Consider the following 20560-nt stretch of genomic DNA (forward strand, 5'->3'; position numbering starts at 1 on the left):
AAAGTGTCATTTCTTCAGTGTTGTCACATGAAAAGATAGAATAAAATATTTACAAAAATGTGAGGGGTGTACTCACTTTTGTGAGATACTGTGTGTGTGTATATGTATATACAGTATATGTGTATACATATATATATATATATATATATGTATATATATATATATACACACTCTCTATATCATCCCGCACATCCATATATCTCTCTTATATACCATCCTATTCATCCATATACCTCTCTTATGTACTATTCTATTCATCCATATATACCTCTCTGGGCAGAGTGGCAATTTTCCCCCGGGCCGATCTGACCCCCCCCCCCCCAGAAAAGGCCGCTCAGTCTCTCTTCATTAAGGGGTCACTCACTCACTTTCAGTATGCATTGCATTGAAGTGGAGTCGCTCACTGACTGGCCGCGGCCGGCGACTGCCCCGGAGGCCTCCTGGTTGCTAGATCACCAGCCGCTTAGCGTCTAGCAACCAGTGATGTCATGGTCTCCAGAGCAGAGGACGAAAGCGAGGCCGAGTGGAGAGAGCAGAGAGGACCCACCAATGCAAAGCGGTCAGCGGAGGATCTTCCTTCCTCGTCCTCTGCACCGATTACTGGCCCCCACCCACCTCCGGCTCCTCCCTCCCTCCATCCATCTTCCAACGTGGGGCCGGCCGATGCAGAAGAGAGGGCCTGGCTGGTAAACTAAAGCTGCAATCCGGAATTGAAGACACTCCGCACTCCGCAGGTGCAGCAGCCAGCAGCAGATCCACTATCCGAAGCACCTCTCCAGTCTCCAGATTCAACCTGCTGCAGTGAGGTGGTCAGGACTCGAGTCGGAGAAGAGCAGTGAGTGCCAAAAAAAACAAAAGTGTCATGTATGGACATGTGGAGCATATTTCCCTGTACTCTGCTACCCCCTGGCACTGTATACATGTATATTGATGTCTAGCTGTTCCTGGCACTATATACCTGTCTCATACCTGTATTATACAGGTATGAGACAGGTATATAGAGCCAGGAGCAGCTAGACATCAATATACAGGCTGTATACAGTCCAGTTAAAGGTATTGGGTCCCTGAGGTCCCATAGGGCTCCCCCTTGTGTCATGGGAGCGTAAGCTGGCCGCAAAGGAGGAGGTCACATGATTAGATCTCAGCCAGGGTTCATGCTGGGACTTGTAGTCCTTTGCTTTTGGGGGTGTAACCCCCCCAAAAGTGAAGGACTACAGGTCCCAGCATAAGCCCCTCAGAGCTCAGCATTTGTCACACACCCCCGATCCCCCAACTAGTGAAGGACTACAGGACCCACTCTTCCAGCTTAACCACTTCCAGACCACCCACCGCATATATAGTGTTGCAGGTCGTCCTGGCTGCGCAAAATCACATACTGGTGCGTGATTTTGTGCATGGGTTCTAGGGGGCGCGACACAGCGGGAGCCAATCAGCAGGTCACCCGCGATCATGCAGGAGAATGACAGAATGGCGGTCTGCCTTTGTAAACAAGGCAGACGGCTGTTCTGTCACAGGAAGATGGAGATCTGTGTTTCAGCTAAGCGGAAACACAGATCTTTTTTTTTTCTCTAGTACATCCATCCCCCACACAGTAAGAAAGCATTCCCTAGGAGCAAACTTAACCCCTTGATCACCCCTAGTGTTAACCCCTTTCCTGCCATTGTCATTTATACAGTAGCAGTGCATTTTTTAGCACTGATCACTGTATTTGTGTCACTGGTCCCCAAAAAGTGTCACAAAGTGTCAGCTTTGTCCGTCGCAATGTCGCAGTCCCACTAAAAAGCACTGATCGCCGCCATTACTAGTAAAAACAATAAAAAATAAAAAAAATAATCCATAAATGTATCCCATAGTTTGTAGACACAATAAAATTTGCACACACCAATCAATATACACTTATTATTTTTTGTTGTTTTTTTTACCAAAAATATGTAGCAGAATACATACTGATCAAAATTGATCAAAAATTTTATTTTTTATAATTTAATTATGATACCACATTGTATCAAATTTGTCTTGCTATATAAGGTGAATATCCGTTTTAAAACCAGGTGGGCATGGATAGTGAGTTGATTCGGTGGTTCAATGGGCCACTTGACTGGACTTGTCCCCCAGGCCTAAGGCTGCCAGCCCTCCCCTGCTCTTAGATATCATCCTGTAAATCCATATACCATGTCATAAGTCATTTTTCTTCTTCTCTGACGTGTGCTGATGAGCCTGCACTGATGGGCGCTGAAGAGGCGACACTGAAGAGGCTGCACTGATGGACGCTGATGAGACTGCACTGATGGGCAGCACTGATTGGCACTGATGGGGCTGCACTGATAATCAGGGCACTGACCTTGATTCTCAGTGTAAACAATGTACTTACAGCCTTGCTGTTTATTGGGTCTCCTTTTCTAACACAGTCACGGCATATGAGGAAAGGAAAGATGATAACTGGTAAGTCTGTTTATGTGTAATCAGCTGTCATTGGACATAACAGATCCCATGGTAAAGGGCTGTCGTGACAGGGTGACAGGACCTGTCACAAAGCTTATACAGCTTGAACCCGTATCTGACACGCTTGCTGGGGAGAAACTGCTTGAAAGCAAGGCGGCCAGAAAACCTAATCAGGGGGACTCATCAACGCAGACAACTTGTTGGGGGGTAAACAAGGCTGCAAACCGCTGATTGAAGTGGTTTACGAGGGTCGAATTTTGTGGAGCCGGTTATATCCAGGGTCTCCCCGAGGACGACAGAGTTCATTGTCACTGAAGTGCATGAACTGCAGAATTTGCTCGTATCTCCCCCTGGCCATGGCAGCAGAGAACACGCGCATATGGAGGACTGGGTTAGTGGACCAATATGACCACAGTTCACTCCTTTTAGTTATGCCCATGTTGAGGGATAGGCCCAGAAAAGTTTTAAACTCGGAAACGGTTATAGGTTTCCAGCCGAATGGTCTGGCAAGGGATGAATTTGGATTGGCGGCGATGAATTGACCAGCATATAAATTGCTTTGGTCCATGTGACGAGACCCTTGCTCGCTCTGTCCGCTCTCCCGACACTCCTCTGTTTCTAGTCAGTCAGCTTGCAGATCACAACGTCTGATGGTTCAGTCAACCAAGGATCTGGGATCCGAACTACAGCTATGTGCCATCCGGAAGCCATTAGAACACACACCAGGCAGGCTGTATGTAAGTTCAAACAGGAAGACCATTTATTGGAAGAACACAGCACACTTTTATACAGAATTTGGAACATCCTGCCCCCAACAACCGCTTTCCTATTGGTCAATTGTAAAGTACCTGCAGTTCCCACTCAGGTCCCCTCCAGACATGCAAATGAGGGCTCGAAAATTAGTCAATAGTGATTGGTCAGATAGCTTGACCAGGAAATGCAAATGAGGACTTGAAAATGAGTCAACAGGGATTGGTCAGATAGCTTCGACCAATGCAAGGAGACAGAAGCCCCAGGGGGCAACCAATGTACACAATAGTCAGACACAGAACAATGGTTCCCTAACGAGCCCTCAATACACATTACACTGAGTGTCAATATCTCCCTTAGCAGACAACAGGTGAGGTCATTAGCACACCTTAGACAGTCCGTCTCCTCAGAACTTCCTGGGATGACCATATTAGGAATGCACTTCCTGCTCAGAAACCTCATGAGAAAGGGAACAATTGACCTTGCTGACAAATATGAAGCAATTCAACCTATCACCCATCTGTCCTTAAATTCCAGTGATGGTGAACACCATCACAGTCCACAATAGATCTGTAAGAGATCTTCAGTGAAAAACAGCTCGTAGAAGTCTAGGGAATTAAAATTGGCTGTTTCCACCTGAATTCCGGGTTGGGCAGTGAATGGGGGAAGTACGGGTGCTGTAGAATCTGTGGGCTGCCAAATAAGATATGCCGGCGCATCAGGGAGGACACTATGGGCTCTACGGGCCTGTGTTCAAATTCTTGGTGGCTGCGGTCCACAACTTGTGCTAGCCACCGCACCAGCTCTAACTGCACTTATGGGACTCATCACGTCACCAAGTGTTACTGCAGTGCTGGTTTGTCTATGACCAGGGTGTACTAGGCCGCTGGTGCTTGCCAGTTCACCTGACGTTTGAGCGGCACTAGTACCAACACTCTGCAGCATACTAGCACCCTGCGATCTCTGCTCCTCAGCAACTCCAGAACGGGGTCAGGTATGCCTGACCTTAGCAGGGACCCTTCCGTCGTCGGAGCTATCTGTCAGGGAGTCACTGCTCTCTACAGGTTCGTATACTGACCCTGATTCTGCCAATGAGGCTTCCCCTCATCTGACATGGACAGTATCCTGTAGGCCTCTTCACTAGTGTACCTCCATTTGGACATTTTAGCCACAACATTTATAGGTACTTAGTGTGATTCACAGGTTAAAAAGCACCTGGTTGTCCAGGACTATTTGAAACGCTACAAAAAAAGAACTGCTAGTGCTAGCAGAGATCAGGCCTGACTCTGCTAACGCTGCGATTTTGTGTGTTTTTGGAAGTGACAGTAATCTATTGATTACTGCTCTTGCCTGGGTGGAGTGGGCTGGGCGGAGGGGCTAAGCGCAGGTGCTGGCAGGTGTCTTGGCCGATCCTGCTACTGCTAATGCTGCATTTTGGGAACCCTAAAACTATTGGGGATGCTAGTGTGTGTATGTGTGTGTTACTGGTAATCAAAGGGTTAAATTATATTTCTAACTATGCGGCGGGGATCTGCGCTGTCCTAGACTGACGCTAACTAGCGTTAATGCTAACTAACATCACCTGTGACACTAATAATAGTGATCAGAAAAAAAACTGTACACTATAAAAGTGACACTGTGACAGGGCAATGAAGGGGTTAACTGGGGGTGATCAGGGGGTTAAATCTTTATTGGGGGATGGTGGGTACCCTAAACCTATTTGGGACAGAAACTGTCGCTAACGCTAAATGAAGTCACAAGGCACACTATTACAGAAATCAGCAAAACCACTATATACTGTATATAGTGTGCAACGTGACAGGGGGTGTGTGGGTTAACTGGGGGGTGATCGGGGTGTTAAATATGCCTTGCTAGGTGTGTGTATATGTGCTGTTGGTGTACTCAGTTTTATCCTCTCTTCTCTCACGTTGGAATCCAAAAAAGACTCCAGGAGGGAAAGGAGGACCTTTTCCTGTGCCTGTGTTTACATTACACAGGTCGGTCTGTCATTGGTCAGATCCGATCACCAGGTCCAGGCCAAATATCATCATTGGTTTGGACCTGATGACTTATCAGTTCTATACCGAATCAGACCATCGTGGGGACCGAGGGCATGCGGGAGGGCGCCCCATAGCCCCGTAGACCTACGTCACTTTTCCTGCATGATCCACCCTGCCGCAGTAAAAAGGCGGCAGGTGGTCAGGAACTGGTTAAAGTAAGGTGCGCATGGGCAGCCAATCAGCAAAATAAGAAAAAATCTACAATGTTTCAGCAATTTGTATTGGATTTATGTTGGATACATTTGCAAATATATCTGAAGCTGCACTGCCACGTCAAGGCCCCTCTGCAAAGTGCAGTCCCTAACTCTACTCTACTGTCATTTCCAAATTGTGATATACAAAGTAAAAAAAACATTCAGAGTCTAAACTAGTTCAATAATTTCGTTCAAAACAGAGGTTTTTGTTACATATATTTGCAATCATATGTAATAATTCCTTCCATTACAGGCTGTTCAAAACCTGTCTGAGAAAAATACCAGCCTCCAACCTCCCCTTATAGCTGGTCCAACACACACCTGAAAAAATACCTTCCTCCAACCTCCCCTCATAGCCAGTCCAACAAACGCCTAAAAAAAAACACCGACCTCCAACCTCCCCTCATAGCCGGTCCAACACATGCCTGAAAAATACCGGCCTCCAACCTCTCCTCGTAGCCGGTCCAACACATCCCAGAAGAAATACTAGCCTCCATCTTCCCTTATAGCCGGTCAAACACACCTGAAAAAAATAACGGCCTCCAACCTCCCCTTATAGCTGGGGGAAAAAAGTACTGGCCTCCAACCTCCCCTATAGCCAGTCCAACACACGCCTAAAAAAATACCGGCCTCCAACCTCCCCTCATAGCCGGTCCAACACACACCTTTAAAAAAGAAGTACCGGCCTCCAATCTCCCTTTATAGCCAGTCCAACACACACACACATAAAAAGAAAAAGTACCGGCCTCCAACCTCCCCTCCCCTCATAGCTGGTCCAACACATACCTGAAAAATACCGGCCTTTTTGGACATTTTTCTGTTTTTGTAGCATGGTGCTCTTTCACATTATAAAAATGCTGTTCTGGACTTGTCTTCTCGGCAGTAACCTCCTGCACCTCCTGTTGAATATCTTCTGTCCGCCATTGTTTTTTCATAGCCAATACATCATCAGAAGAGAAAGCATGGTTTTTGTATCAAGGATTCAAAAGACTTGCAAGCACAACATTTTTAATCTCTTCATGCTTCTGAAAACATATATCAACCAAAGCTCTTTGGCTTGACAGACCATCATTTGAAAGTTGGAGGGTGTTGTGTGTCATGACACTGAAGTCTGACATATCAGCAAGCCTCATTCCTTTCTTCATGTTTGCTCCATTGTCTCGAAGAAGCACAAGCATTACTCAGTCTTTGTTGATTCCCCAGTCTTCAAGCATGCCTAGAAACATTTCTCTACTGTGCTCAGTGTGGGATCCGTGCATCACTTTTGTATCCAACACCAATTGGCTTTTTGTCCATCTGCTGTCAATGAAGTGGCATGTAAGAATCGTTAATGACTCGCCTGACTTTTTGTCCTGACCAGCAGTCAGTCGTGAATGAGAGTGAGTTGCCAGCATTCTCTGGTTGCAGCATAGCCTTTTACTTTCTCGACGACCTTTTGTTGAATCTTTCGCAGCATTTTGGTTCGATAATACTTCTCACTCTTCAGTGTGTAGCTTGGCTCAAGTATGGACATCAACCACTTAAATCCTGAGTCAGACACCATTGTAAATGGCTGGTTATCAGTGACAATCATCTCTGTGATTACTCTGTCCAGCAGTTGGGATCTTCCATCTAAATCTAGACAGTGACACCTGTTTTTTTTCATAAACATATCTGTTATTGACGCCTGGCAGTGTGGGTGGCTTGCTGGCACCCTGTTGTGGGGTGTCTGGCTGCTGTCACCCTGTTGTCGGTCAGTGGCTGACGCCTGGCAGTTTGGGTGGCTTGCTGGTAGCCTGTTGTGGGTCGGTAGCTGACGCCTAGCAGTGTGTGTGGCTTGTTGGCACCCTGCTGTGGGTCGGTGTCTGACACCTGGCAGTGTGGGTGGCTTGCTGGCACCCTGTTTTGGGGTGGCTGGCTGCTGTCACACTGTTGTGGGTCGGTGGCTGATGCCTGGAAGTGTGGGTGACTTGCTGGCACCCTGTTGTGGCTGGCTGGCTTGCTGGAACACTTTGGTGGGTGGCTTGCCTGGTGTCACCCTGTTGTGGGTGGCTGGCTTGCTGGAACACTGTCGTGGGTCGCTGACTGGCTTGCTGGAACAATGTGGTGGGTGACTGGCTTGGTGTCACCCTTTGGTGGGTTTCTGGCTTGCTGGAACACTGTGGTGGGTGGCTGACTTGGTGTCACCCTGTTGTCAGTGGCTTGCTTGCTGTAGCACTGTAGTGGGTGGCTGGCTTGGGGTCACCCTGTTGTGGATGGCTTGCTTATTGGAACACTGTGGTGGGTGGCTGGCTTGGTGTCACCCTGTTGTGGGTGGCTTGCTTGCTGGAACAATGTGGTTGGTGGCTAGCTTGGGGTCACCCTGTTGTAGGTGGCTTGCTTGCTGGAACACTGTGGTGGGTGGGTGGCTGGCTTGGTGTCACCCTGTTGGGGGTGGCTTTCTTGCTGGAACACTGGTGGGTGGGTGGCTGGCTTAGTCACCCTGTTGCGGCTGGCTGGCTTGCTGGAACACTGTGGTGGTTGGCTGGCTTGGTGTCACCCTGTTATGGGTGGCTGGCTTGCTGGAACACTGTGGTGGGTGGCTGGCTGGCTTGCTGGAACACTGTGATGGGTGGCTGGCTTGGTATCACCCTGTTGTGGGTGTCTGGCTTGCTGGAACACTGTGGTGGCTGGCTGGCTTGCTTGAACACTGTGGTGGGTGGGTGGCTGGCTGGCTGGCTTGCTGGAACACTGTGGTGGGTGGGTGGCTGGCTTGCTGGAACACTGTGGTGGGTGGCTTGCTTGCTGGAACATTGTGGTCGGTGGCTGGCTTGGTGTCACCCTGTTGTGGGTGGCTTGCTTGCTAGAACACTGTGATGGGTGGCTGGCTTGGTATCACCCTGTTGTGGGTGGCTGGCTTGCTGGAACACTGTGGTGGGTGGCTGGCTTGCTGGAACACTGTGGTGGGTGGCTGACTTGGTGTCACCCTGTTGTGGGTGGCTTGCTTGCTGGAACACTGTGGTGGGTGGCTGGACTGGTGTCACCCTGTTGTGGGTGGCTTGCTTGCTGGAACACTGTGGTAGGTGGCTGACTTGGTGTCACCCTGTTGTGGATGGCTGGCTTGCTGGAACACTGTGGTGGGTGGCTGGCTTGTTGTCACCCTGTTGTGGGTGGCTTGCTTGCTGGAACATTGTGGTGGGTGGCTGGCTTGGTGTCACCCTGTTGTGGGTGGCTGGCTTGGTGTCACCCTGTTGTCGGTGGCTTGCTTGCTGGAACACTGTGGTAGGTGGCTGGCTGGATTGCTTGCTGGAACGCTGTGGTGGGTGGGTGGCTTGGTGTCACCCTGTTGTGGGTGGCTTGCTTGCTGGAACGCTGTGGTTGGTGGCTGGCTTGTTGTCACCCTGTTGTGGATGGCTTGCTTGCTGGAAAACTGTGGTAGGTGGCTGGCTTGGTGTCACCCTGTTGGGGGTGGCTGACTTGCTTGCTGGAACACTGTGGTTGGTGACTGGCTTGGTGTGACCCTGTTGTGGGTGGGTGGCTTTCTTGCTGGAACACTGTGGTGGGTGACTGGCTTGGTATCACCGTTGTGGGTGGGTGGCTTGCTTGCTGGAACACTGTGGTGGGTGGCTGATTTGTTGTCACCCTGTTGTGGGTGGCTGACTTGTCACGCTGTTGTGGGTGGCTTGCTTGCTGGGACACTGTGGTGGGTGGCTGGCTTGTTGTCACCCTGTTGTCTGTGGCTTGCTTGCTGGAACACTGTGGTAGGTGGCTGGCTTGGTGTCACCCTGTTGGGGGTGGCTGGCTTGCTTGCTGGAACACTGTGGTGGGTGACTGGCTTGGTATCACCGTTGTGGGTGGGTGGCTTGCTTGCTGGAACACTGTGGTGGGTGGCTGATTTGTTGTCACCCTGTTGTGGGTGGCTTGCTTGCTGGGACACTGTGGTGGGTGGGTGGCTGGCTTGGTGTCACCCTGTTGTGGGTGGCTTGCTGGAACACTGTGGTGGGTGGCTGGCTTGGTGTCGCCCTGTTGTGGGCGGCTGGCTTGCTGGAGCACTGCGGTGGGTGTAGAGATATGCCGGTTTTCGGTAATGCGATATATCGCAGTATCACATACACACGGTATCATATTGTGGTTATTTTTAAAATACCATGTTTTTCTGCTCTCCAAGTCTGCCTTTAGAATTGATTATTTTCAGTGAACTGGATGACTCGTTCACTCACTCATTCAATAGAGACAGGTCTGGTAATATGATCCTAGAGTGAGCTTAGCTTAGCTTAGAGAGAGAGAGAGAGGTCACCTGAGGGGCGGAGTCTAAGTACTAACTGGTGTTTACCAGAGCTCCTGATGGTGGAGATGGGTTTTGCTGCGTGTTAGTACCAGGTCGCTGTCCTCAGGATTGCCCCCCCCCCCCCCACTAGGAGGTAAGCAAGCCAGGGTCCAGTAGCATATATAGCATATATAGAAGGTGTAAACAGAGCTGTAGTTGGTAAACAAGCTCAGTGAGAATAGTCTTTGATAGACACAGCAAAGGTCCCAGGTTCAAGTTCAGGCCCTGACACCTAGTTTAAAATGTCTTCCAACATTTTGGCCATCTTCACTCCCAAAAAAGCTGCACCTGTCCCATTTAAGTGCATTCCATCGATGCCATAGTGATGGTAGTTGACTGAAAAGTCAGCCCAGTTCTCCATGAAGCCAAACCCCTCCTCCCTGCACCAGATCCTCAGCCACTTATTAAGCTCCCTAAGCTCCTGTTGCCTCTCTGGTGTGGCTCGAGGTACAGGCAGTATTTCTGAAAATACTGCCTTGGAGATCCTTTTCTTCAATATAGCTCCTAAGTCCCTGAAATCACTTTTTATGGCGTTCCATCTTCCTCTAACTTTGTCGTTAGTACCAATATGTACCATGACAGCTGGGTCCTCCCCAGCGCCATCCAACAATCTGTCCATGCAGTCTACAATGTCCCGAACCCGAGAGCCCGGTAAACAACATACTGTTCGGCGAGAACGATCTTTGTGACAGATTGCCCTCTCTGTTCCTCTAATAATAGAATCCCCTACCACAAGTATCTGCCTATTCTTTCCTGTATCCTTACCCCCATCTTCACTGGGGGAGTTGTTCCCAAGGTTCCTCTGGTATTTTGGTGGAGCCTCAACTTGAATTTCTTCCAGCTTTTTGGTCATCTTCTCTCCCAATAGAGCAGCACCCTGCTCATTTAAGTGCAGCCCATCTCTGGTATAGAGCCAGAAACGGTATGAAAAGTCAGCCCAGTTATCCAGAAACCCAAATCCTTCCTCCCTGCACCAGTTCCTCAGCCACTTGTTAAGTGCTGCAAGCTCTTGCTGCCTCTCTGGTGTGGCTCCAGGTATGGGCAGAATTTCTGAAAATACGGCCTTGGAGGTCCTTTTCTTCAGTATAGTCCCTAAGTCTCTGAAATCATTTTGTAGGGCGTTCCATCTTCCTCTAACTTTGTCGTTAGTACCAATATGTACCATGACAGCTGGGTCCTCCCCAGCTCCATCCAACAATCTGTCCATGCAATCCACAATGTCCTGAACATGAGCGCCTGTTAAACAACATACTGTTCGGCGATAACGATCTTTGTGACAGATTGCCCTCTCTATCCTTCTTATGATTTCGTCCCCTACCACAAGTATCTGCCGATCCTTTCTTGTAACCGTGGCTCCAACTTCACTGGAGAAGATGTTCCCCTGGCATTTTGGTGGAGTCTCAACATGAACATCACATTCTGGTGGAGTCGCAATGTGAATGTCGCATGCAGGTGAAGTCGCAATGTGAACATCACATTGTGGTAGAGTTTCGATGGGAATGTCACATTCTGCCGGAGTCTCATTGGGAATGTCACATTCTGCCGGAGTCTCATTGGGAATGTCGCATTCTGCCGAAGTCTCATTGGGAATGTCACATTCTGCTGGAGTCTCATTGGGAATGTCACATTCTGCTGGAGTCTCATTGGGAATGTCGCATTCAGCTGGAGTCTCATTGGGAATGTCGCATTCAGCTGGAGTCTTATTGGGAATGTCGCATTCAGCTGAAGTCTCATTGGGAATGTCGCATTCAGCTGAAGTCTCATTGGGAATGTCGCATTCTGCTGGAGTCTCATTGGTAATGTCGCATTCAGCTGGAGTCTCAACAGGAACCTCACATTCTGTCGGCGTCTCAACAGGAACATCACAATTTGTCGAAGTCTCAGTGGGAATGTCCCAATCTGCTGGAGTGTCAGCAGAAACGTCACAATCTGCTGTAGTCTTAGCCACAACGTCACATTCTGCCAGAGTCTCGGCGGGAATGTTACATTGTGGAGAATTATCAATGTGAACAACACATTTTGGTGCATTCAACATTTTTTCCAACTTTTTGGCCATTTTCTTTCCTAACAGAGTTGCACCCTGCTCATTTAAGTGAAATCCTTCCCTGCTGTAGAGCAGGTAATAATTCATTGAAAAGTCAGTCCAGTTCTCCATGAAGCCAAAACCCTCCTTCTTGCACCAGTTCTTCAGCCACCTGTTAAGCCCCATAAGCTCCTGCTGTCTCCTTGTTGTGGCTCGTGGTACAGGCAGTATTTCTGAAAATACTACCTTGGAGGTCCTTTTCTTCAATATAGCCCCTAAGGCCCTGAAATCATTTTGTAGAATGCTCCATCTTCTTCTGATGTTGTCATTGGTGCCAATATGTACCATGACAGCTGGGTCCTCCCCAGCCTCATCCAACAATTTGTCCATCTGTTCTGCAATGTCCCGAACCCGTGCATTCGGGAAAAAACATACTGTTCGTTGATCACAGTCTTTCTGACAGATTGCTCTCTCTGTCCCTTTAATAACTGAATCCCCTACCACCAGTATCTGCCTCTCTATTTTTGTAAGCTTGCTCCCATCTTCACTGGAGGAGGTGATCCCATGGCTCCCCTGGTATTTTGGTGCATTCTCAACATGAACGTCACATTGTGCTGTAGTCTCAACATGAACATCACATTGTGCTACAGTCTTAACGTGAACATCACATTCTGGTGGTGTTTCAAAGGGAATGTCACATTCTGGTAAAATCTCAATGTGAATGTGACATTCTGGTGGATTCTTTTCGTGAACCTCATATTCAGGAGAAGTCTCAGTGTGAACCTCACATTCTGGAGGTGTCTCAGTGTAAATGTCACATTGTTTTGGAGTTTCAATGTGGACATCACATTCTTCCGGAGTGTCAGCGGGAACATCACATTCTTCCGGAGTATATGAGGGAACATCACATTCTGTTGGAGTCTCAGCGGGAGCGTCACATTCTGGAGGAGACTCATTGTGATGATGAAATTCGGGAGACGTCTCATTGTGAACTTCACATTCTGGAGGAGTACCATTGTGAACTTCACATTCTGGAGCACTCTCAATGTCAACGTCATATTGTGATGAAGTTTCAACATAAACGTCTCTTTCTACTGTAGTCTCAACGGGAACGTAACATTCTGGTGATGTCACAACAGGAATGTCACATTCAGCCTGAGTCTCAGTAGGACTATCACATTCTTCCTGAGTCTCAGCAGGAACATCACATTCTGGAGGAGACTCATTGTGATGATGAATTTCTGTAGAGGTCTTAATGTGAAAGTCACATTCTTGATTAGTCTCGTGAACATCACATTCTGGAGGAGTACCATTGTGAATGTCACATTCTGGAGCAGTCTCAATGTGAACTTCATATTGTGATGAAGTTTCAACATGAACGTCTCTTTCTTCTGCAGTCTCATGGGGAACGTCACATTCTGGTGATGTCACAACAGGAATGTCACATTCGTCTGCAGTCTTAATGTGTACATCACATTTTGGTTGGCCCTCAATGTGGATGTCACGTTGTTGCTCACTGGGGAAGGCCTGCTGCGTGGGATCCGTCTGCAATAAAATTCTGCCTTCATCTGCAATAGAAAAGAAGAATTAGATTTAGCACATTCATCTACATTTTATATATATTTTCTTCATAAAACATCAAATTATACAGAGAATAATTCAGTGCAAGGAACAATAAATAAACCCAACATGACAGGGACACAGGGATGACTACTGTTGGCCTTCGTATAAAAATGCTGGTTGCCTGGGAGTTATGCCAACCCACTAAATTTCAATGACTCAGGAAGCTGGTAACAAGTATTTTTAGTGGTGTGGTGATGCGCTTTCATGTTTAAATGAGTGGGTGGGTCACAAAAGAAGTTGCAACAGGAGGTATTGGTGTCACTTGCTTGGCTTTGCATTGTGGTAGGGGCTTGTGAATCATCAGATCAGCTAATCAGATGCTTTGTTAACTGTCAGTTTTGCCCAGAAAGCTTGTCATTTCTCAGCCCTGAGATCAGACAGGAGATGGGTCACTTGCTATGGGGGTCATACACCAGCTGATAGGTTTGCATTGGCCGGGAGAGAAAACAAGTGACTAATGTAGTAGGAATAGTAATGTATGGTTTCCTATATTCTTATCATTGTTTTAAAGATATTCATGCTGTTCCTTCAATTGCTATATATTAATTATGCTTAACCCCCCCTTTGACAGAATCTTTACCCCAGTAGGGGGAGGGCAGGAGGGACCAGCCAATCACAGGACTGATTCTGTCATATGAGGGGCGTTTTATGAAATCGGTGGGCCTGTGTGCAAAATCATAAGTTGGGCTCGGCTGCTTAATTAAAAATAAAAAAAGTGGTGTACTTAGTGTGGCGCAGTGAAGAGTAAGCATGGCGTTCATTGTGCCAGGGGTGATGCTAGGATTGTAAGAGACCTGGGGCACCTTTGGGCACACCAAGTAGAAGAATAATACGGTTCACGTAGCATGTCGTGGTGAACAGTGGGTGTGGCCAAATTATGTTAATGGTAGGAGGGGTTTGAAGGGGTGGTTACATAAAACAGAACATGCAAGAGTCCCACAGACATGTATAAACCTCAGCACAATTATTTAAAAATAAAACTCTTCCATTATGTCTGATTTTGTGTATATTGAATATAAATGGAGAGCTGACACTTCATCTGAGCCGACCATAAAGGATTATTTCGCCTTTTGGCGAAGAATAATAAATGGCAATTTTTTAGCAGGTAAGAAATCGTAGATTTACTTTTCCTGTAAAGCATTGCACTGAGATTAGCAGATCTCGGGTACCATGCCGCTCTCCTTCACACTGACAGTTTAAAAAAAAAAATCGGTTGGCAGCGAACAGGTGTGGAGAGAGAGAGATGGGGGAGGGGAGACTTGGCTCCAAGATTTACAGTTTGTTTCTCTTGATTTAAAAATCTGCAGATTGCTGATTACAAGACAAAAGTCAGCAACGTCCATGGCAACCCCTATACATGTTTTTATATGGGGGGGGGTGACCTGTCATCAATGTCCATGGCATTCACTATACATGTTTTTATATGGGGGGGGGGTGTGTGCGACCTGTCATTAACGGCAATCCCTATACATGTGTACACATGGGGGGGGGAGGGGGTTAACCTGTCATCAATGGGGTGGAAGGATCCAATGAAAGGCTGTCAGTTATTTTGTATCTATTAATATCCACAACAATTACCAATCCCAGTGTTGGTATTTTGGGGCGGTCCATTGGCTTTACGGCCGGAACCAATACATCTAAGAACGGCTCTGGCACAGCCGCGCACAAAAGCCCGAGCCCTCTTCATTTTGGGGGGCTTCTTGGTTGGGGTATCTGCAGGATGGTCACTGATACCTTCTTCCATAGCTGCTCTTCCTATGGTGGGTTTCTCTTTGGTGTTTTTCAGAGAAAAAAGCTGTTTACATTTAAATTGGTTCATTATTAAGAATAATGAAACACGCTTTAAACGTACAACGATGAAATCGCAATGAAATTGAATTCAAATGAAATCAAATCCAATGAAATCGCAAGAAATATCTCAGCAGAGATAAAGACAGGTCTTCACTGGTCGGTGTCAACACTTGTCTCAGTGATTTCCCGCTCCTGCGGCTCCTTATATAGGCCCAGCCTCCTCTGGCTCCTCCCACTGGTCATGTGACTTTTTTTTTTTTTAAATCTCATGATGACTCAGCAAAAAAAATAACTGAGGATTTTTCTTAAAGGAGCCTCGTCCTTGTTTGTGAGCTGTGTGAATTCAGGCTGTAGGCTCAGTATACGGATCTAATAGGGATACAGCTCCTGTAATAACATGTTTTTCTGGAAGTTACAGTTATTTTCACTGACATTTAACCCTTACAGTCCCATGGCTGAAATAAAGATCTGTATTCCTAACCAATTATTTTTCCATATTTAACCCTTTAACTGCCAAACCATTTTTTTTTCCTTTCAGCTTTTAACCCTTTCAGTACCAAACTATATACTTCATTTTTTTAAACCCTTAACTGTAAAACCAATGCTGGCCCCCTTTCATTTATTAACCCTTTCACTGCCAAACCAAATAACCCCCTCCACACAAACTTTAACCCTTTCACTGCCAGATCTTTTTTTGTTTTTTTAATTTTTTTTTCCATTTTTAGCCCATATGTTAAAATATAAATAAAGGAAAACATTTTTAGTTTTAGTTTTGGATGGAGTGGAGAGGGATTAGAACACCTGTTAGGTTTTTATCACTGTGTGCGCCCCCTTTAGGGATATTCACCCTCTTTGTGTTTCATGTTTACCATTATCACCAAAAGTGAAAGAAAATTCCAATATTTGGGTTGTCACCAGAAGCAGAATTAGAGGGGAAATCTTCCAATGGGGACACCCTGGGATTATGTCACTTTGGGGGATTTCTCTAACTTCTGTTTTTGTTTGGGACAGGAAGTGAAGGGAAATCTCCCCAATGGGGACACAGTTGGCAAAGAAAACCTGACAGAGGTTCTATCCCTCCCTTATTCTATTCTAAATGGGGAAAAACAACATTGTCTTTAGTTCAATTTTAACTTTTCACTTGTTTGTGGGGGGTGATGGGGAGTCTGAAAGAGGGTGCAGCATATTACACATGGGGCTCAACGGGGGTGGAGTGTCTGCAGACACGATCAACTGCTACTTTCAGAGACGGGGAGGGGAGAGCGCTCAGATGGTCATTTTAACCCTTTCACTGTTGGACATTTATTTATGTATTTTCATTTTTCCAATGTACTAATTGCTAATTTCTGCCTTCAAAGCATTCCATAGTTTGTGAAGTGATGAAGGCTCCGCCCAGTCACACTTCTTACATACACCTGGATGGGAAACGCCCATTTTTTCAAGTGTTTTTTTTTTACCCAACAAGCATAGAGCAGTCTATTCATTTCAATGGGCCGCCTTATGTGCGATAAATATGGCAAAGTAGCGCATGGCGTGTTCCGGGTCACTTTTTTTTTATTGTTCTCGATCAATTGTTCGCAGGGATACCTCACATGTGGGGTTTGAATATCGTTTACATATGTGTGCGCGACTTGCACATGCGTTCTCTTGGATGTTAGAGACCTTGCGCTCCTCCACCTTCCGTTTGAGGATGTCCCACAGATGCTCAATAGGGTTTAGGTCTGGAGACATGCTTGGCCCGTCCATCACCTTTACCCTCAGCTTCTTTAGCAAGGCAGTGGTCATCTTGGAGGTGTTTGGGGTCGTTATCATGTTGGAATACTGCCCTGCAGCCCAGTCTCTGAAGGGAGGGGATCATGCTCTGCTTCAGTATGTCACAGTACATGTTGGCATTCATGGTTCCCTCAATGAACTTTAGCTCCCCAGTGTTGGCAGCACTCATGCAGCCACAGACCATGACACTCCCACCACCATGCTTACTGTAGGCAAGACACACTTGTCTTTGTACTCCTCACCTGGTTGCCGCCACACACTCTTGACACTATCTTAACCAAATAAGTTTATCTTGGTGTCATCAGACCACAGGACATGGTTCCAGTAATCCATGTCCTTAGTCTACTTGTCTTCAGCAAACTGTTTGCGGGCTTTCTTGCGCATCATCTTTAGAAGAGGCTTCCTTCTGGGATGACAGCCATGCAGACCAATTTGATGCAGTGTGCGGCGTATGGTCTGAGCACTGACAGCCTGACCCCCCATCCCTTCAACTTTTGTAGCAATGCTGGCAGCACTCATACGTCTATTTCCCAAAGACAACCTCTAGATATGACACTGAGCATGTGCACTCAACTTCTTTGGTTGACCAAAGCAAGGCCTGTTCTGAGTGGAACCTGTCCTGCTAAGCTACTGTATGGTCTTGGCCACTGTACTGCAGCTCAGTTTCAGGGTCTTGGCTATCTTCTTATAGCCTAGGCCAGCCGTTATTAAATGGTAGCCTGCGGTCAAAGAACGGACTGCACAATGCTTCCACCCAGACCGTCAGGCCGCCACTATAAGCAGTCATTGGTTTGCTGGGACCTCGCGTGTCCCAACAACCAGTGACGTCCCGTGTATGCGCCCCACCCCACTGCTTCTTTCTACCGCTCCCGACTCACTCCCAGTCAGGCCGCGAGTTGGGGCGTGATGTCAAGTGCACGCCCGCCCCCCTGCTCCTAACTGCGGCTCCTGACTCTCACTCTCAGCCGGGCTGCGAGTTGGGGCCTGACATAATGTGTGCGCCCCGCCCCCCTGCTGTTTGCGGCTCCTGGCTCTCGCATTTTCTGCCCCCAAAGGTATGTGGGTCACATTTTTAAGGGGGTTGCTTATTTTATATCGTGCAGACTGATGGGCATATTTTATGATAAGGGACATGCTGATGGGCACATTTTATGTTAAGAGCAACGCTGATAGACACGTTTTGTTTTGCCCAACAGAGTGCCCTCTAACATAAAATGTGCCCATCAGCGTGCCCCTATTTTATGTTAAAGGTCACGCCGATGGGCAAATTTTATGCTAAAGGTTACACTGATGGGCATAATTAATTTTATGTTAAGGGACACGCTGATGGACACGTTTTGTTTTGCCCATCTTTCTGAGTCATAGCACAGACTTGAGATTCAGACCTCGGCCCAAAGAAAATTTTAGAGGCCGGACCTCCTTGAATGTTAATTCATTACCCCTGGCCTAGGCCATCTTTATGTAGAGCGACAATTCTTTTTTTTCAGATCCTCAGAGAGTTCTTTGCCATGAGGTGCCATGTTGAACTTCCAGTGACCAGTATGAGACAGTGAGAGCGATAACACCAAATTTAACACACCTGCTCCCCATTCACACCTGAGACCTTGTAACACTAACGAGTCACATGACACCGGGGGAGGGAAAATGGCTACTTGGGTCCAATTTGGACATTGTCACTTAGGGGTGTACTCACTTTTGTTGCCAGCAGTTTAGACATTAATGGCTGTGTGTTGAGTTATTTTGAGGGGACAGCAAATTTACACTGTTATACAAGCTGTACACTCACTACTTTACATTGTAGCAAAGTCTCATTTCTTCAGTGTGAGGGGTGTACTTACTTTTGTGAGATACTGTATAAACCTCAGCACAATTATTTAAAAAATAAAAATAAAACTCTTCCATTGTGTCTGATTTTGTGTACATTGAAAATAAATGGAGAGCTGACACTTCATCTGAGCCGACCATAAAGGATTATTTCACCTTTTAGCGAAGAATAATAAATGGCAATTTTTTAGCAGGTAAGAAATCGTAGATTTACTTTTCCTGTAAAGCATTGCAGTGAGATTAGCAGATCCCGGGTACCATGCCGCTCTCCTTCACACTGACAGTTTAAAAAGAAAAAAAAAATCGGTTGGCAGCGAACAGGTGTGGAGAGAGAGTTGGGGGAGGGGGAGACTTGGCTCCAAGATTTACAGTTTGTTTCTCTTGATTTAAAAATCTGCAGATTGCTGATTACAAGACAAAAGTCAGCAACATCCATAGCAACCCCTATACATGTGTATATATGGGGGGTGACCTGTCATCAATGGCAATCCCTATACATGTTTTTATATGGGGGGGGGGGGTGTGACCTGTCATTAATGGCAATCCCTATACATGTGTACATATGGGGGGGGGGGGGAGGGGGGTGACCTGTCATCAATGGGGTGGAAGGATCCAATGAAAGGCTGTCAGTTATTTTGTATCTATTAATATCCACAATACTTACCAATCCCAGTGTCGGTATTTCGGGGCGGTCCATTGGCTTTACGGCCGGAACCAATACATCTAAGAACGGCTCTGGCGCAGCCGCGCACAAAAGCCCGAGCCCTCTTCATTTTGGGGGGCTTCTTGGTGGGGGTATCTGCAGGATGGTCACTGATACCTTCTTCCATAGCTGATCTTCCTATGGTGGGTTTCTCTTTGGTGTTTTTCAGAGAAAAAAGCTGTTTACATTTAAATTGGTTCATTATTAAGAATAATGAAACACGCTTTAAACGTACAACAATGAAATCGCAATGAAATTGAATTCAAATGAAATCAAATCCAATGAAATCGCAAGAAATATCTCAGCAGAGATAAAGACAGGTCTTCACTGGTCGGTGTCAACACTTGTCTCAGTGATTTCCCGCTCCTGCGGCTCCTTATATAGGCCCAGCCTCCTCTGGCTCCTCCCACTGGTCATGTGACCTTTTTTTTTTTTTTAATCTCATGATGACTCAGCGAAAAAAAAATAACTGACGATTTTTCTTAAAGGAGCCTCGTCCTTGTTTGTGAGCTGTGTGAATTCAGGCTGTAGGCTCAGTATATGGATCTAATATGGATACGGCTCCTGTAATAACATGTTTTTCTGGAAGTTACAGTTATTTTCACTGACATTTAACCCTTACAGTCCCATGGCTGAAATAAAGATCTATATTCCTAGCCAATTATTTTTCCATATTTAACCCTTTACCTGCCAAACCATTTTTCAGCTTTTAAACCTTTCAGTACCAAACTATATATTTTATTTTTTTAAACCCTTAACTGTAAAACCAATGCTGTCCCCCTTTCATTTATTAACCCTTTCACTGCCAAACCAAATAACCCCCTCTACACAAACTTTAACCCTTTCACTGCCAAATCTTTTTTTTTTTTTTTTTTCATTTCTTGCCCATATGTTAAAATATAAATAAAGGAACACATTTTTAGTTTTAGTTTAGGATGGAGTGGAGAGGGATTAGAACACCTGATAGGTTTTTATCGCTGTGTGCGCCCCCTTTAGGGATATTCACACTCTTTGTGTTTCATGTTTACCATTATCACCAAAAGTGAAAGAAAATTCCAATATTTGGGTTGTCACCAGAAGCAGAATTAGAGG

The sequence above is a fragment of the Pelophylax lessonae genome, assembly GCF_965119305.1.
Source record: "Pelophylax lessonae genome assembly, chromosome: 11".
In the NCBI taxonomy this organism is placed as follows: Eukaryota; Metazoa; Chordata; class Amphibia; order Anura; family Ranidae; genus Pelophylax; species Pelophylax lessonae.